Here is a 19,695-nt window from a genome sequence, read left to right as displayed (position 1 = left end):
TGTAAAATTTAAAAAATATTCTGACAATTTTAAACCATAAAATCGCGCGCGCATAAAATGTTTTATTATGTATATAATATAATAATAACAGATCCAGCGGTAAGATCGAGAAAGGAGTCAACAAAATAGATTTTTTTATATCAATTTTATGCAGTGCTATCTCTCGTAAATATGCAGTTTATCGCCGTAAGTTTAATATACACGCAAGAGAGAGAAAAACCGCAATTAAATTAAATTTGAAAAAAAAGCAAAGCGGGCAATAATACAAAAGTATCGAAGTGTTAAAAAAATCCATAACACGCGTGTCATCCTTCCTCGCCGTTAATCTTCGTTCATATCGCGAGCGCGATTAAAAACTGCGCGTTTATCGGTCGATAAAAGTAAAATTGGCGCAAAAAGGGAGACCCGGAGCGTTCGTCACTGAAACGAATTACAACGGTAGCGCATCTCTTAACAATTTTTCGAATATCCGTCTATGCGATTTTCAGAGTGATAATACAACAGCCGTCGAAACGCGGTTTCCGCGAGAAGCGAGCCCGATAAAAATGCGAACGCGTATCGAATATGTCTTGTTAATTTATCGATCGACGTGTTCGGCGCGGTGTAAATTGCTCCCAATAACGTCGTCCGAATTATATTCCCTTTCACGTCGCTACTGATGCCTCTGTTTCCATTTTCATCGCGTATATTTATGTTAAATGTGTGATGCTGTCCAATTTTCACCTCATATTTACGCCAAATGTCACTTTCGTGTCCGGCGGATAAAGAAAGTCATCCCTTTGTGATGTCGGAATTGTGCGCGATATCAATAACTTTTTAATCAATGAGCGAACGCATTAAAAAGTGAAACGTCGGACGAGACATATTTGCGCGCGTTATATAACTTTATTTCCTGAAAGTCGCAACCTTCTAGGATTCTTGTACTATCAAATGCCAAACAGGTCCAACAGGTTGCATTCTTCATATTACACTAATAATGTTTATAGACCAAAGTTAGCGTGAAATGTGGAATGTGAATATTTGAATGCGCATAGAGAATACGGGGGGAGAGAGAGAGAGAGAGAGAGAGAGAGAGAGAGAGAGAGAGAGAGAACTTTAGTATCGTGCACCCCATGACGTGTCGAAGAAAGCACAATACGGGAAATGCGTGACGAATTTGCGTCCTTCGGAATTACGAAGAATAGACGTTGTCCTTCTCGCTGCTTGAGGCGCGTTCGTTGTCTCGTTAAACCTCAACGGTGAATTACGAGAGGAGGAGGTGGGCGTGAAGGAGCCGAGGCGCATGCAGAAAAATAGTATACAACTAACGGTATTATGCCGGGGAATGAAAGCAAAGTGTAAATACTAACTACGCTACCACACGGACGAGCTAGATCGATCGGATCAGGAATCGAACCGCGAAAGTCGAGTCGAAGTTGAGGCAGGTTCGGGACGTCTGCGCGCGTCCTTCTTCTCTTATCTCCCTCTCACCCTCTCTCTATCTTTCTCTCTGTTTCATCCGTTTCGTCCTGCTCGTCTCTCTTCGTCTTTCCCCCTTCTTCCTTCATCACGGCTGTCTCGCTTTATCGAGATCTCCGTCTATCTCACGGCTCCGTTCTCTCTTTCTCTCCGACTTCTCTTGCGCCTCTCGTTCTCTCCGTCGCGTACCTACGTGGCTCTCGCTCTTTCGTGGTCCAACAGGTTATATTTTTCCGCAGCGGCATCTCTTCCTGCCGTTTCTCTACCTACCCTCTCGTCGTTCTCCCTTTTTCTCTCCCTTCTTTCGGTTTCTATTTTCTTTAGGCCGGTACGCAGGCCGTTCTTCTTTCTGTCGTGGCACACGTTTCCGTTTCGTCGACGACAACGGCGGCATCTTATCGTCACGTTCGCATAATGATCAAATTGCATTCTCTCCGAAATCGATCTGTTTGATGAATTTAACATTCTAACTCACGTTGAGCATTTTTTTTACTTAAACGTGACAAAAAATGGATTTTATAATCGTGCAAATTACTTCCAATATCAAGATACACGAAATATAATAATGTACGTATAATCGGAAGTTATGTGCGATATTAACATGCGAAAGGGAACATGATATCTATAAATCGTGGATTTTCATACTTTCGAAAATGTGTGCTCAGTGACGAAGTCGGATAGAGTTGATTAATAGTCGCACTTTCCGCGAATAATCTTCGGGAAATTCGTAATAACCCCATGGCTTACGCTCCCTAAGTCAGCGAAGGAGCTTCTGTAAGCGCGGATAATTAACGCCGCAATTAAAGCTCGCATTGTTTGTATTTATTTTTCATTTTATTAAATTACGACAAATAATTTAAGCAGCGTAGGACCGTTCGCACACACACACACACACTCGCATGCGAGCAAACACGACTTACCGAGCAAAAGTAAATATTGTATCGCAAAAGTGCCGGTGGGGACGGGGGCATTAATTCGTTAAAAGCATTCCGGCGACAAGTATTTTTGCTTTTTTCTTTTTTTAATCAGTATAAGTGCATCCTTCGTCCCTTGCGCGCTAATCTAGCTCGACCATTTCCATGTTTCGCGGCCGCGAAACTGCACGAAACGCCACACGAGCCACCGCAATAATCATGTTTATAATTCGCGTCGAATAGTAGCTATTCAATTAAACGCTTCTTGGACCCGGCGATGTATATTTATCGGGCAAAATCAGAGATCACCCAATCGTCATTATTCATGTGTCGTATCGGCGCTGCGCTTGTCATACGTGACGTTTGAATGTTGATCAATACGCTTTTTTTTTATAGCGGAACAGCTGAAAAATTGGCCGTCGAAATAACCGATAATATATTTACGCATCTCTACAGACTGGCAATAAATAAACACTTTTATTATCCTTCACATAAATAAAAAAAGGGAGAACAAATATTGCGATTGTAATTATTAATTTTCCGCGCGATATCCAAAATCAGGGAATTCGTAACTTTGCAAAATGAGTTGCCGCCTATTCTTTTTAGTTAAATCCCTTTTCACAAGTCTGCGACAATATATACCTATGACGTATAATATTATGCGATTAGATATGTATGCCAGGTAGACGATCATCCCTGAATTCATTCATTCGCGGGAGAAGGCACGTGGAATCTTGGGAGCTAGTGCTAATGAGGCGTGCGATCTCTCTCTTAAGGAACTAAATTACGGGATGTAGCGAGGCCAGTAAAGGCCCGAAGGCCCGACGAACGTAAGGCGCTTTCATGCATAACGGTAATCTCGTCGATCGAAGAGGACCCTCAGACGATCAATATGCTTATGCTCAATACGCTGACTATTCTATTTGTGTAACATATATGTCTCTCTCTCTCTCTTTCGCCATTTCACCATTTGGAATCGATTTCTGTACGAAAAAGATTAAATTTATTTCTATATTAACCTACACTTATAAAAAAAAATTTGATATCAAAGTGTTGATAATTGTTATTGTACATTTGAATACATGTACTGTCTCTAATAGCTTTTTTAAAGAAGATCTTCAACAATTTCTTTTTTTTTTTTAATATCTTAATATTTTTAATGAGAAAGGACATCGAGTTTGATGATGTTTCGGTGAAATTATTATTGCTATTGTACAACGTCATCGGCGAATAATGACACCACGGAATACAAATTGTGTTTTCATATAACGCACAATTATATCGCAATTAAACGTAGCGTTATAATAAATCGTCATCAAAATCAGCAAGGGTAATTACCAATTACGAAGGTCGTTCGGGATTTTGCGCTCTGCAGCTGGATGTATATCTGACATCCCTACTTTTTTTGCAATTAATTGAAACTCGTATATCGAGGCGATTAAGTAAAAGGCAGTATGCAATATGTTTACCAGAGGTCTGTCTATCTCGCGGATTATTTTTTATATCTAAATAATCGATTGCATCGAACATTAATCTTGATTAACAGAATTACTTTTCCGTCTACATGATGATTAAAAACTATAATTTAGAGAAACATATCGCTAACATAGATAATCGATCACAATAATTGGCAATAAATATCAATAACTTATTTTGAAATATAAAATTCCATCAATACAAAATTCTTTTCTTAATGTATCGTCTTTTTATTGTCTCGTTGACTTCTTTGTATATTAGAAACGAGGTAACGAGTTACTTTATTCCAAAGTAACTACACCCTTGAGGAAAGAGAGCGGAAGATATGGAAATCCGAATTATGTCTCTTGCTTAATCGCAGCATCATTATAGCGCGTTCGCGGTGCAATACGAAAGGCAGAACGGCGCCGCGCTTTTTGCATCGAGAATATGTCCTCGTTATGGTTGTCCCGGCACGATCGTAGTCTCACTGCAGACTCAGGCAGAGTAGAGTCGGCGCAAGAAAGAAAGGGGGGGAGGGAAAGGGAGAGGAAGGTTCGTCCAAGGGTACGCGCGAGGCGAGCCCTCGTATTCCCACCGAAGTGAAGGGCTAGTATGGATTTCCCATAAGATCAGGTATGCTGGTGCCTGGAACCGACAATAAGGGTGCGCCGGTGTGCCCGTTCGGTATACTGAACTGGAAAGGAAATGGAAGAGAAATAAAAAGGGAGAGAAAAATGTTACGAGAGACAGGGAGGGAGAGAGAGAGAAAGAAAAGCGGGAGATGGAGCGAGACGGCAAAAGTACGAGGAAAGAAAAAGAAAGAAGGCAGGCGAACTGGCTCTTCTCTCACCCCGTTTCTAGCTTCCCCACGGTAGGTGTCTACCTCACCCCGTTTTAAGGCCGGCGGTGTAGAGCGCGTTCCAAATATATCTGACCTGGGGTCTTTCGAATGCGCCGCAACACGTTTCGCGCACATTTTCCAAAACCTTCCCCCTGTTGGGAGATTTCACGGGTCTACATCGGAAAGTAAAGGAATCGACTCCAAGCACAAAAATGTAAAAAAACGGTCGGAACGATTAGGAACTCTTTCCGTTGTCTTTAAACTTGCTCCGATCATCAACGATCTCTGTATACTTTCGTCCAAAGATATTCCATTTCCTGTTACAATAGTATATCTCATAAAATAAGTAGGATTACGTTTTCAATGTTTATTCGTTCGGCTGTAGTTCTGTTAAACCATGAAAAGGTACAATCCGTACCTGAACATCGACGGGTCTCACCTTCGCCCCTTTTCTCAGACACGAGAGACTTTATCCCGAAAATGGTGTGCGGTATGTTCCAAAAGTGCATTCCACGGTAATGCACTCGGGCTGGGAACCACGCCCCTACGTCCTTCCTCTTCCATGGCCACGGAGAGAGATTTCTCTCTGCTCACGTCTCGAGATCGCCATATACCCACCCTAGCACCCGCTGTGCAAGCGTGCTTTCTTTGTACGGTTATTTTTATCTTTTCCTTCGCGGAGCCAAGAGAACAGTCCGATATTACCGACCCCGAAACGGTGTGGCGCAGCGAGAGAAAGAGAACGGCGCAACAGAAAATATTTATGGCCACGCGGTCGATAAAATTACGGCGAATTTACACGCCCGATGGTTGGTTTTGCCAAATTCTCATTCCTTTTAAACCATCGGGTTTTATTACTCCCTGCGAATAAGTCTAAAGGGACTCCGGCGGCAGTTTGTTGTACCGTGGATTATGGACTTGAGGTGCCGAGACTTGGATCGTTGTTGTAATTATCGACGATCTTCAGTTAAAAGTAGGGCGCATATTTAACTATTATTCTTCAGTGTCAACGCCTCACAGAATCATGAATAAAATTCATTAATCTTTTTTTGAAACCAGCATCTTCATCTTTCATTTTAATTCATTAATACCGGTCGTAATGTCTAATTCATCACGCGCTATCTTCGATTCTGATTAGTCTCCTTATATCTCCTTCACGTTCTTCGTATACTTCACCTATTCTTACCAACTATTTTCGTTTCGTCTGATATATACCTATTCATCATACTAAAATTTCTTAATTGAATATGCAATTTCGAAAAGGGCCTTTTTTGGACTATAGGTTTTTTTTACTAATATGTACTCTAATCGTATAATGAGAGAGACCTTAAAAATATTTTTTATTTTATATTCTATTGTAATTTGACCCTAAAATGCAAAAGTTTTGTATCACTGGGTGCAATAGTTTAAAATTAAATCAGTTCTTTTTTCATTCCTGCAAAATTTTAATTTTCAAAGATGTAACCTTTTTGAAATTGCACATTTAATTACAGAAATGCGTTATTTAGATCAGTAAGATAAAATCAAGCGTAATACAATAATCGATCGATCAAATTTTCGCCTAGGAAAATCTGTAATTGTTCTATAAATCTTCTCTAAATTCATCGATCCTCGAAATTATATTCGCATATGTGTGAGGACAGCAACTTGATTAGGTACCATGTACCGCGTTAAAATCACGGAAAGAGCGGCGCAATCAACGATGGCAATGTCTCCGGATTGTCCTCTTACTCGCTCGCTCGCCAACCGACCGACCGACCGACCAGCCAACCAACCGGGAATCACGTACCGCGACACGAATCGGAGGAAATGGAATTTCCTACCAAGTCGTCGTCGGCAGGCCGGGCAGCCTGATGATGGGCTTATCGACGTCGGCTGGCCTGGCCGTTCGTCAACCGCTTTACACGGGCACGGGCGTGAGCGCGAGCGAGCGAGCGAGCGCTCACGCATGCACGCACGCACGCACGTATAATATGCACGCGCTGTGTTAGGCGGTAGGCGTGTGTTGATAGCGCGAGGTGATGTTTGTTGCTAGCCGCCGGGTGATTCAGGGAGCCATCCGTGTCAAGGTACACCGCATCGTCCGCGACGTCGTCGTCCACATGCAACGTTCTGTATTCTTTTTGTAACCGGCACACGGATCATACCGTACCGGAGGAGTGCACGCGCGCGCGCGCGCATACCCGCTGCTCTTCAACATACAATCGTTAGAGTGACAGACGAAGAAAGAAAAAGAGATAGAGAAAGAAGGGGGGCGAATGATAGCCCGAGGAAGAGGGGACGATAAAAAAGGAGAAGAAGCCGCGGATGCGCTCGTGTGCTTTTTATCGTTACGGTGCTCTCCCGGCGAAACGAGTGTCGGTGCATACGTACGTGCGTGCGTGCATGGCGGACATACGTGTGCGTATCGTGTGCGGACGACCGGCGAACACTACCTCCGTTATGCGTGCGATTACGTACTTTCGCGATTTCGCTTAACCCGCAAACGACTTCTGTGCGGGTCGGAGCGATTTGAATCCGGTATCGCAGACTCGCGCGCGCGCGCTTAATAACGCGCCGCTTTACGATCTCTATCCGGTCTGCTTTTGGCCGCGATATCGATCCATCTAACGCGATTTGCCGCGACAAAACGCGCGTCTGGTCTTTTCGCTCTGTGGTTCCGTGAATTATTCGCGATCGCGTGATAATTCACACGTCTGAAATAAATCTGTCGTGTGGTATGTGAAATTTGACGGAAAATGTTAGGAGACGAATTTTCTTATTTTTCTTAAGAAAACTTTAATCTTCCATACGCGATATCATACTTCTTTTTTGCTTATTTTAAATTTATTTTATATTTTACATGTTTAATTTATCGCATATATAATTTTCATCTTCGTCGATCACGTATGCTTTTAAAAGATTTATGAAGAAAGAAAAAATGATATTTTTGGCATGTAATTTAACAAAATTTCATAAATTATTCGCGCAAATGCACTGAAAACATTTATTTTAACATTTTCTACAGACTTAAAAGTTTTATATTTGATTTCTATTATGTAATTTTATTCTATAGAATAAAATGCGATTATAAAGAATAATTAATACATCTTGGATATGTAGCTTCTTAACATAAGTTTGCAAACATTCTAATAGTAGAAAAGTGATTAAACTAAAATTGAGTTTTGAACTCAATATTTGTGTAAAGTTTCTCTAAAAATTGTTTAGGACAGGAAAAAGACTGCATTGAAGGTACTGAGTGAAAGTATCTAAAATATTGTAAGATTTAACAATCTTTCTGGGTATTTTAGAGTGCAGTTTTTAAATATTCATTTCAACGATCAAAAGTTTTAAAATGGTTTTTTTACAATGTTTTACAATGTTTTACAATGTTTTACAATGCGAATGATTTTACTATCTTCCTATTGTTATTTAGATTCAATTGAATCTTTTTTAAGCTTTGTCAGTTTGTTTTTGAGCCTGATAACTTGAAACTGACATTCATAAAAAAGTTTACTGACAAGTTGACAAAAAGCTATATTCTTCCCAATTTACCTAACTTAAAATATTTGAGCAAATAATGGTTACAATTCTTAAAACAGCTTTTTTTTTAGCTTTTTGAATGGTCAATCCGTTACCGTTACCTGATGAGAGGATCAATAGAAACATTCACGCTATGTTACTGGTCTAAATGGTCGTCGAACAATACCTGGATGACAATCAGAAAAATTGTCTTCGTAGACAAAGGCGGGCAACAGTATCTGAATCATCGATGACGTTCGATTATGTTTGCGAGATGATACGGTGGACTAACTCGTTATACCAGATCAAAAAATGTACCATTATCTATTCGTTTCACGCTTATGGACAATCAGCGATTGAGACATAGATTACATTGCCGATATCCGAAATTCTCGGACAAGAATATAACGAGATTTTTTTAGCGTTCACGATAAGTATAATAAACGTTGTGAAGTTTTTGACGTAATAGAATGTTTTATTATGAAAATTGGATCGTCTCAATTCGTAAGTCTTATAAGAAAATTGATGATCTTAACTCGATGATTTTTAACCGTAATTATCGCTGAGTGATACGATTATTTTTATCTTTAAAACCAAGAAGATAGCTTGGATAAGATACGCGAATTGTCCTTACGTGCGATCTTCGTCGTGCGAGAAACGAAATGCATCCGACCTTAACTCGGAGACGCGCACATCTCGGGACAACCAGACGCGATCCTATAAATTTCATACCTCTTCCAGTCTTCTCCGCCAGTCGTTCCGTTCCGCCGCGCTGCCAATCAAGCGCGCCCGCGGATCGCGGGCGATGTGAAAGTTTTACTCGTGATTACCCTCCCCGAAGTCAATTAACGGCGGGCGAATTCGTTTATCGTCGAGTAATCCGCGGTCCCGGACCTGGGCCAAGCGAAGGGTTCTTGGGTGTGCGAGAGCGTGGAGTGCGCGCGCGTTAGAAGTTAATTCCGACTAATCGACATAGGTACGTACTTCGTCGCTAAGGGTGGCGGAGCCGATCCAAAGATAGGCACGAAGTCAGGGATCTCTGGCATCTCTTTACCCTCCCGCCTTCGTCATTCTCTTCTCCTTCGGCGTTTCTCCCGCTGGTTTTCCCCTCCTTCCTCCCGCACTTCCCTCCACTTCGGGTCTGCGATTCCCCAGTGTAATTAAATCTGTCCCTGAAAATATCCAGAACCCCAGTCAACTGGATTTACCGATTACCCCGAAAATTGACGATCGTCTGAATCGAGACCGGATGCGCGACGCTCCGATAGGTAATTATACCTAGCCTCGTGGATTTTCATTATTCATGCGCGTAGATACGGCGAGTAAGCCTTGGGAGGTTGGCTCCTGCCTCTTCGAGATGCAACGGACGAGCTGAGGTAACTGAGATGATTCGGCAAATTAGCCGCGAGACCGTCTAAAAGGGTCTGAGGCGCTCCCAAATTTCAGACCTACCACAAGCCTCGTAATTGACAAGAAAATATGTTACCGACGTTATTTGCAATTTAGCATTTATATGTAGTTTTCATATGTAAATATATCAGCATTGAGTCAGCAATAAAATAAAGAGTATCTCGCAAAGTAGCGAGTTTTCCCGTAATCGATAACCGGAGTCAAAGTGATCGGAGTCGCGATCGTTGTCACGCGATAAAACGCCACATGACTAATTTATGAGCTGAAGATGAGAAACGGCGGGGAAATACGTCGAGTTTTTGAACGACTTTTAAACGCGAGAGAGAGACAAAGTTTCTTTTTCTCGCCGCTCGCGAGACGGTTCCGATAAGAAAAATCGATGCGCGGCGAGTTAAACGCCGCGACGCATAATGACCGCACTTTATACGACATTGTCCATTTCGTCTGACAGTTCGTGCGCGCAAAAATGCCGCGGCCTAGAGAGAGAGAGAGAGAGAGAGAGAGAGAAAGAGAGAGAGAGAGAGAGAGAGAGAGAAAGAGAGGCGAGAAACGGTGGCCGAGCAGTTTGCAACTTGCCACCCGGTACTAACGCCCAGACGCATATATATGTATTCCGTGTGTGCATGTGTGCGCATATACCTGTCCGATTCCGAACAAGGGAGCGCACATAGAGGGGTTGGCGGTGGCAGGCTACATTGGGGGTTGCGGTGTCAATAATACATCGCGCTCTTCGTATATAGGTGACTCGCCAGCGTGGCTGCGAAGGACGAGCGAGCCCGAACAAGAGAGGAAGCTTATCGAAACAGATATTATTTACAACAAGAAGCACATCTTCTCAGTGCATGCAAGATGATTTGTTAGAATTGTTGTATTCCTGATACTACTGAAATTATTTAACAGTAAACGGTTGAATCACTATACAAATTCTTTGAAAGCGAGAAATGGAATCGTATCGTTATTAATTATTTATCAAAACTAATATAATGCTTCCACTTGTTTCGAATAAACTCTATCCACTTTTGTGCCGAATGTGATGCTTTCTTATCTTGTATGCCGAATTCCACCGTTCGTAGCCATCGCGTCGGGTCTTCTCTCTCCTCGTGACTACCTCGCGCTGTTCGAGTTTACGGTTTCCTCCCTTCCGTCACCATAGCACACCACACCACCCCGCGCCATCCCACACACGTGGGCTCCACGTATGTCCGTTCAGACGGGCCTCTGCGGTACATATATTAACACGTACCGTATCGTATGTGCGTGTACGGTACCCGCGATTGTACACAGGCACGCGCAGACCCCATGTGTGTGATATATGCCTCGGCTGTACGTGGCGCTTGAGTGGAGTTGTGTGGCGGACGGGTGGGTGGCTCGTGTGGGCGGGTGGACGATAGTTTATTCAGCGGATTATTGACGGGTGGTGTGTTCGGCCTCTGTCTCTCTCTCCTCTCTCCTCTCTTGCCTCCTCTCTCTCTCTCTCCCCTTTCCTTTCTCTCTCTCTTTCTCCCTCTCTCCTCTCTCTTTCCATGGAACTACGTACGGCACACTCAAAATAGCCCCCGGTCAACCCCTGGCGATGGCATTTCAAAATATCGACCTTTTCGAATTTATTCGCGTAACTGGATACCGTATATGCGCGCACACGTCGGTACAACCCGACTCGCGGAAGCCGACTCCGATCGCGCTAATGATACCACGGACATCGGTGTTCCCTTTCTCATTTGTAATGAAACGTTGGCCTGTCAACGTTCCATGCTGGCATTCGGGAAATGAAGAGAGTTGGTTCGCGTCCTAGGAATACCTGTCTATAGAAATCCTCACGAACACGTACAGCCTTGATGTGCCCGCATGATTTTTTTTTTGCTGGAAATATCTCAACTGCATGCACTTGCGCGATGAGCAAAGTACGGATCACACTTGTCCGTTGTTTTGTGGCGCGACACGATCCATTCCGTAATTTTGAAAGGCGCAACGGCGCATCGCGACATTCCGTCGATCATCCGCGGATGCTTCTTGAAGGCGGAACGCTGCGCAGGCCGGTGGTGTCAAACATGAAGATGGCAACGCGCGGGATAATTAATTTCACTACGCCTGACCGCGCGTGTGGGAGCAGACGAAGCGAGTGTTTAGTTACGGATACCCACTGGCCTCACTCACTTCCCTCCTACCGTACTCACACGTACGCAAGAGACACGTATAAAACGCGTGCACGCGTTTACTCGTGTACTTGCGTGATATCTCGCATTATCAAGGTGAGCCGACCGTCGACCACTGGGACGAAGGAGGAGAGAGGAAAAGGGAAGCGCGAATTATTTTTTTTTCTTTTCATCCGGCCGATGTGTTGGCGCGCACAGATACACCCATACGCGCGCTCGATCCAGACCGGGGACCTAAATACACAAGAGAATTTACACACTCGCGCGCGTTGTCGAGTTGATAGGGATAGCAGTGTGGGTCCGCGTAATTGCCGGCAGCCAGACGCGGCGTTACCGACCACTTCCGGTTCACGTATCCGCTCCTGCAAACACCTTCCTTTTGCTCAGAGTGCATCCGAAGCGAACACACACCGCGCGCGGCGTAAAAACGAGCAGGATTTTTCGGTGCGCACGAGCGCGCGATCTTCGCGAAAGATGATTTTCCGCTGAAACGCTTACCGAGATATATCTTGTCTGTTATTATTAATCACAAAATATAGTAAGTAAAATTATTAATCAATACAAATATGCTGTCAAACAGAGCGGGTTGATAAATTATGGTGCGACGATTAGTTGTACAATTTCAAGTTGTCTTTACATATTTTCATACTTTTTATATGTAGTTTTTCAATTTACACATGTTTATATATATTCGTAAGTTATTTCTCACACATATAGAAATACCGAATACGATTGATAGATCATTTCACATGAATGGAATGGGCAACGAAGATGACCGTTCGATCTGTTTGCGTCGGAAGGACTCGATCCCTGGTGTATCGTTCAGTGTTGATCGCGGATGCATTTCGTATCATCGTATGCACTTTCCGGTGCATCTCACTTGAGTGCCGTTGCGCCGCAACGCGGAGTGATGCGACGAAGTCCAAGAGAATCCTCGCGGCCCCCGTGTCTGATATCCGTGTATTCGCATTCGTATTTGCGCGTGTATGTATGTGTAACAATGCGCGCGCGACCGTGGAATGATGCCGAGGAATGGTGGAAGAGAGGTAACTACATGGAGAAGCGAGGTCTCGCGCGAATCGATGGCTAATAGCCTTCCCGCTGTAATTAATGCAACAAGTTGATACCTAACACTTATCTACGGTATGGTATGTTGCCGCGCGGCTTTAACGGTTAACCCGCGACGAGTTTCCGAACGAGTATAGCGTGTGTATATAGCTCACAGTACACAATGACACGGGGCTAAGGGACGACGCAACCCCTCGCGCCACGAGCGATTTATCAAATTGTTTTATCTTCCCCCACTGGGAAGATAAAACTTTCTCTTTCTCTCTCTTTCTCATGGATGGTGCGGTAGATAGAACGTCACTGCCAGAAGAGAGAATAGAGAGACAAAAAGAGAGAGAGAGAGAGAGAGAGAGAGAGAGAGAGAAAAGGGAGGTAAAAGGGGAAAGCGGAAGGTGTTCACGGAAGTACGCGGAAAACGAATATGTTTTTTGCAAACTCAATAAAAACGGATGCGCTCTCGCCCTCTCTCTTTTTCTGATTTTCTGTCTTTGTCCCGTTTTTTCGCCTCTCTCGTGATTTTTTTCCCCTCTAACTGCGCACAGAATTGGAAAATATTCACTACGGTATTTCGACAAGGGTTTCCCCCTCGCGCAGTATAGTTATGGGTGCACGCTTTAATTGATATTACATATCGCGCGCGTCGAAATTTACCGGCGATAACTGCTCGTTCATCCGACATATGTACGTTCAACTGTATACTGACGGGCATACGCCAAAATTGTTTAACTAAAACAAAAAAAAACGTCAGTAAAAAAGGCAGCAGTTTCCTGCTCTTCTAATTTAAACTTCGACGCCTTGGAAAATCATTGTAATGATGTATTAATTGTCACATTAAAACTGGTGACATGTAATTTATTTCATCTACAAAAAGACGAAATGATAGCTATATCCTGGAAATGTCATTGAATTGATTTTCATTACTCTTACAGATCCTAATATAACATCAATAACTTGAAAACATCTATAATTGATTCGATGATATCCGTTCTTGTATAAATTTCTCCGATATACATCTTTCAAAAATTCAACAAAAATGGGAATCAATACCTTATTGGAGCTTATTTCATTTTCTATTAAGTCTTATCGTATCTTGTATACATCAATCTTACTAAATTTTAACTAGATCTTATAATTTAATTAAGCGAATATGGAGACAGTGGAACAATTTTGAGAATGCCCTTTTAAAGTCAAAATTTATCTCGCATGGCATCTACTTAAGGACGGTGTATTCTTGAAAAGGTGCCAGGAGATTAAATATGCAGCCAAAGTTCTCAGAAAAGTCCGTGTTGCAGCCCTTTCATTGCACCATGCTGGCGCAGGAAAGAAGATTTCGGAACATCTACAGACGACGAGGGTTAACGTCGGATTTGTTAGGCTCAGGTATAGAAGCGCCGTTTCAACCTCGCCGTAACCCCCCAAAACTCCAAACACACAATTAGCCAGTCGGTGTGCACCCACAAGCGCCACGTCCAATTCTTAAAGACCCTCCGTCGGGCATAAATGCAAACCCCCGTTTCGAAGATGGTCTGAAAGAAACGAGGGACGAAAGGGATGAAAGGAACGCAGGGAGCTTAGTCGGGCTTCAACCACCCCAAATGGGACTTCGCGCGAACTTTCTGGCAGAGACTCTCTTGCCTCCCCTCTTTTGCACATGCGAATGCACCTGCAGCTGCGACCGTGTCTGACGGGTTGGGCGGGGGAGTTCGCGAAGGGTTGGGAAAAGAGCGCCGGGAAAAGTAACGAGGGTTGGGTCACTGTATAATTACCGTTAATTGAATTCTTAGTAGCACTCGCCCGATCTAGATGTGTAACCGACACCTACGGAAGTTTTCCTGTTATTATATATGCGTGTGCGGCGAGGGTATCCAAGTTCGCCCAATTCATAGCTTGGCTGATTTTTTCAGAATTTTAATTTGCGATTTAACCAGGAATTTATATTAAACATAACAATTGCAACAGATAAATATTTTCCCTTGCTATCGCTCTCCCCCTCCCAAAAAAAAAAAACAGACATTAAATTCGCACATGAGAGAACATCATTGAATTAGGCCGGGAATCTGGGACCCTATACATATATCTAAAAATAAATCTTAATGCATCGAAAAATGATTGCGTGCGCACCATCAGAGTACGAGGTCGTTTCGACGGGTGTGCCTCCTCGAGTGAATTTGTTTTCCCTCCCTGTGCTTCATCCGTGTTTGCATGCGCGTGTGTAAACTGCGCGCTCAGTTGCGTGCGCGTTGGGTTGGGTCGCTGGTATTGTTTGCACTTAAGTAATGGTTATTCATTGCGAGTAATTCGCGCAGAGAGGGAGAGAGAGAGAGAGAGAGAGAAAGACGAAAAGAGGGTATATGTGTATGCCTGTAATTTAGCGCAGTAACTGAGGGTTATAGAAAGGGTTGCGCACATTATCGAGTCCATCGTTCGTTCCTAATGATCGAAAACTGAAGCTACTGGGTCACCGAATTGCCCGTCGATAATCCTAAGTAAATGGCGCGAGTGGAATTCGTGACAGATATAATTTAATTCAACTCGTAGGAGTACGATTGTGCGATCCATTGAAAAATTTCACCTATCCCGTCTTACAAAATTTCAAAATGTGTAAATTAAATGAAATTAAAGCCAAAAGAAAAATGTATTGTTACAGATTTATATACTAAACAGTTACTTGTTCTTTACAACGACGCAAAAAGGATTAGTACTTTTTAAGATTCGATATTTATAGTCAGTGGATCTGCTATATATAGATACACTTTCGTAATTACAGTTGTGCAACTTTATGTATCTACAACTTAAGAACTTTTACTTACGTTACGAAGTCGGACATATCTACTTCATATCAATTGATAACATTCTTAGAAATCCAGTGTTAATAAATTTAGTTATCGTTTGTTCATTTTGTTGTATAATCTTTCTCGTAAAAAAAAAATCACTTTACACAAGCGACACGCATAACATAGTAGGATTTGGCCATACCGAGGTTAAATTATTGAAATCCAACGCGGCTTATTAATAGAGAATGTAAAATATCACCCTTTGTACAGGGAGAATTAATATTGTTCGTTGCAAACCGTGGTAACAAAAGCCCGCGCCCGCATCCATGCGGCTGCATGAAAACGCCGTTTGCGAAAATGATTTTCAAAAATGATTTTCGAGATGCATCGCGCGAAACGCGTCCGTCGAATAGTTTGTTCTCTCTTTCTCTCTGTCTCACTCTTTCCCTTGCGCGCGCAAACTTTTCGCTCCGCGAATTTTCGCAATAGCGCAGTACCAGCGGTGCAATCTCATCGAGAGCCAGTTTACGATGCGGCCCCGGTGCTCGATGCGGTAGTGGCTCGATCTCTTTCCCGGCGACGCATCGTGCATTTCGTTTCGCGAATGTCAGAGGTAACGTTCCTGGAAGTCGGTCTCTTCTCTCGTAGGAAGCCCGCGAGACGATGCGACGCGACGGCGACCATGGAAATAAGGTCGGAGTGGAAGTCGGCGGATGGTTGGTCCTTTGAGGAAACGAGAGACGAGAGATGCGGGATGACGGGTGGGAAGAATGAGAGAAAAAAAAACAAGAGAGTGCCGCGCAATACCGCTCTTTGCCCGGTTTGATATCGCGCGCGGTGTGTATGACGCTAATTAAAAGGTGGAAAAATAAAGGGGGCAAATGTAAATGTTAAAAACGGCGCGCGTTTTGCAATCGAAAGCGGAAGTCACAATCGGGTGTTAATATCGAGTTTTAGATTTTAAACGATGATACTTTGAAAACTGGCGAAAATAAAAGAGAATATACAAAATACACGTATATTCCGCGTGGATTGTGTTTTTAAATTAAAGAGAAGAATTTAAAACATTTTATATCGATTCTGTTGTTGTATTTTTTTCGTAACAAATTTGTCGTTGTAAATTTCAAAAAATGTTTTTATGCGAATTTGAAATTCCGCATAAATTCGGGTGAAAAAGAGAGATACGAAGGGAAGATGTATCTAGACACTGTACAATTTCATCCCCAGGGGAACACCCAACGAGTGAGAGACTTTTCCGAGACCGCCCTTCTCTTCCGTTACTTTCGCGAAGGAATCCTGTCGATCTCCGCACCGTTACTAGAGACACTTGGATGCAACCGTGCGAGCTCGATCTCACGATAAAACCACCGTGTCCAATCGCCGCACAGTCGTTCTACTCTTTCACTTCACCTAATCGATCTAATCGATCATAAAAACGTCGATCTCCGCATAAACTTCTTGTTGCGCCTTGCTTGAAAGGGTCGCGTAAAATTGCACGTCGAAAAGAATTGTACACCGCCGTTGATCAATTTTCGCAATTTAACCCGTGCGTATTCTTTTCTTTTTCAGGTAAGTCCGAATTCCGAGAAGCAAAGATACGCGGTTTCCACGTTATGGTCCTAAACGAAGGTAACGAGTAATTTAAAACATTGGTTTATCTACAGTCGAGAAAAACGATTTAATCGGACGTATCTCAACGTATAATGCGTTAACGTTTAATCATTTTTCTTCCCGACCGCGGGACGCGAATTTTCCGACGATCTCTTCCTCTTCGCAGAATCGTGTTTGCGTCCGTCAAATTTTTCTTTCGTCGTATAGTATAGTAGCAGTGAAGTCATTTAGGAGGGTCGATCGAGAGCGCGGCAAAATTGAAAATTGCCATAATGCAGCGGTAGTTATGGTAATGCCCCGTAATATCGGCGCGCACGGTCATAGGGCGTGATTTGAAAGGGGATTTTTATGCTGAATTTTACTACCTATCCACGTAAGTCTCGCGCGGAGTACCGAACAGGTACTCAATTATCCAGGAGGAAGTAGCATAATAATTCGCTGCCTCTCCCTCCGCAACCTCGCTCCCCGCATTATTATCCATCGCGGTAATCATTCGCTCGTAATCATTCGATAAAATTTGGAGTCGATTATTCGGAGTAACTGTAAAAACCATTGCCCTTTTTTCCAGCGACTTCGATTCGAATCTAAAGTCATCTGTAACGACAAACGATCGCAGATTGTATCGCGATTATACATAGAGTCACAATCAAATGGTGCCCGAAGGTCCTAACTGTTCCACGGCTACGCCCTCCTTTCCGCGCCCACCCCGCGTTTCAGCAAAATCATCGACATCCCCCGTAGCCGCGGGTTTTAATCTGGTAGCGGCGATTAATTACGCTGCCGTGCGAACTACGATCTCAGTGTCTTACTAGCGCGAGTGCATCAATCACGTTCCCGCGGTGCCGTTATTACGGGGCGAACCGGAGATAACTTATCACGCCTAATATCATCGATCTAGAGACGCACCCGTACTGCTTTGCATTTCGATTATGTACTATGCGCACGCCGCCGCCGGGCGGGCTGGCGAATGCAGCAACCCTACGGCCGGGTAGACATTGGACGTTGATGCATGCTGCTGTATTTGAGATGCGCCGTTGCGAGAGCGGGAGACACTGACCGCTCACCGGTCGCGGCTAATTGAAACCTACGATTCTAAATTTTGTCGTTGTCCAAATGAAGTAAGTGTGAAGCGACAAGTATACGAAGAGGACCAGAAGATATCTAACGTTTCTGCACTAGAAACATAATCCATAATCCGATTAGATTCAGCATGATTAATTTGCAAATTCTCTTCAGTTAAGTTAAAGTGTAGAGAAATAAATAATTTAATCAATTTAAGAATATTTGTTTAATTATAATTGCGACGAAATGATATACGATGCAGAGGAAACCGAGCTAATATCCGAAGGGCCCAATGACTCGCGTGATCGTTAATTCCTGATTGTGCGTGTTTTGCTCGACTATACCTGCCAGTGATTTATGAAGGAAATAGCACTACTTCATCCACAATTTGGAACATCCGCTAGTCATCTCGATTTCCGCTAGACTTCCGCCTTGCGTTCTGCTAGTCGTTATGTCTATCACGGGACTTTAAGGTCTGCGATAACGTGCTATTAACTATTAGTCGATTCCAATAGTTCTAACCATACTTTAAATCAATTAATTTTATCTAAATCATAGCTATTCCGCTTTGAAATATATCGAACTATTATAGGACGATTTTTGTTCTGATATTTTGTTAAAAGTATTAACTTATTAAATATAAGTTTGACTTAAGTAATTAAATTAAAACTTAAATTAGTTCAAATAAAACCACAAAATATGGCATTTTTATACGATTTCTTTAATAAATTGACTAATTAAATATTAAATAATCGATTAATCAAACACAAGAATTGATTACGATTATTTCAAGATTGTCCATAAGAAATTTTACGAAATATCATAAACAAATTTTTCGAGTACATTGGTTAGCCATTATTGCTCCGCACGATAAAACCATTATATTTGTACGTGTGTTAGAAGTGTAGGTACGACTAACATAGTGGGGTGTCATCATTCAGCGTTTATGTCGCGACTGTGTGTTAGACGATTGGGATTTTCAAGCATATACCAATTTAGCATCACGCGCGGATCCGTCTAGTTGAGCGGTTTTCGAACCAGGTATACGTGAAGCCGGAGAATGAGATACACAAGTCGAGCGTGATTTACGAGCGGGGGGACTCGTGAGAAAGGTGAAAGTATTTTTTTTAAACACCGATATTTTTATCTGCGGATAATTTAATATTAGAGAAGAGTGACAGGTGCGAGACATTTCATAACGCACGTTTTTTCACGAAATATCGGAGAGAGGCTTCAATCATCAGGGAATCATTGGATATCATCTTGCATCGCCGGTCACGATTAAATAGAATATAATCTCTATTAGTTAGGATACAATGCGCGAAAAAATTAACGCGTTAAAAGCTGTCGGCAGGGATACAGTTAAAACGCATTCGCAATTTAGTACGCTACGTAATCCCCTCACCGCAGCTTTTCATACGCGGGGGGAACACCACCGCGCCACG

The 19,695-nt window shown here is 42.9% G+C and overlaps 1 protein-coding gene across 3 annotated transcripts in view; it reads left to right on the top strand.

Annotated features, from left to right (window-relative positions):
• The window catches only part of LOC139819645 (uncharacterized), a 64,736-nt gene that overhangs the window by 2,966 nt on the left and 42,075 nt on the right, over positions 1-19,695 (top strand). Inside the window, exon 1 of one of the 3 annotated variants that reach the window (XM_071789161.1) lies at positions 17,188-17,206. The exons of the other annotated variants lie outside the window; for them this stretch is intronic. The gene's annotated coding sequence lies outside the window, so the exon portion shown is untranslated. Of the gene's footprint in view, positions 1-17,187; positions 17,207-19,695 lie in introns of those variants that run through there. 3 annotated transcript variants of the gene reach the window in all.

This window comes from Temnothorax longispinosus, chromosome 9 (genome assembly GCF_030848805.1).
Source record: "Temnothorax longispinosus isolate EJ_2023e chromosome 9, Tlon_JGU_v1, whole genome shotgun sequence".
NCBI lineage: Eukaryota > Metazoa > Arthropoda > Insecta > Hymenoptera > Formicidae > Temnothorax > Temnothorax longispinosus.
This window is presented reverse-complemented; position numbering and strand designations above follow the sequence as displayed.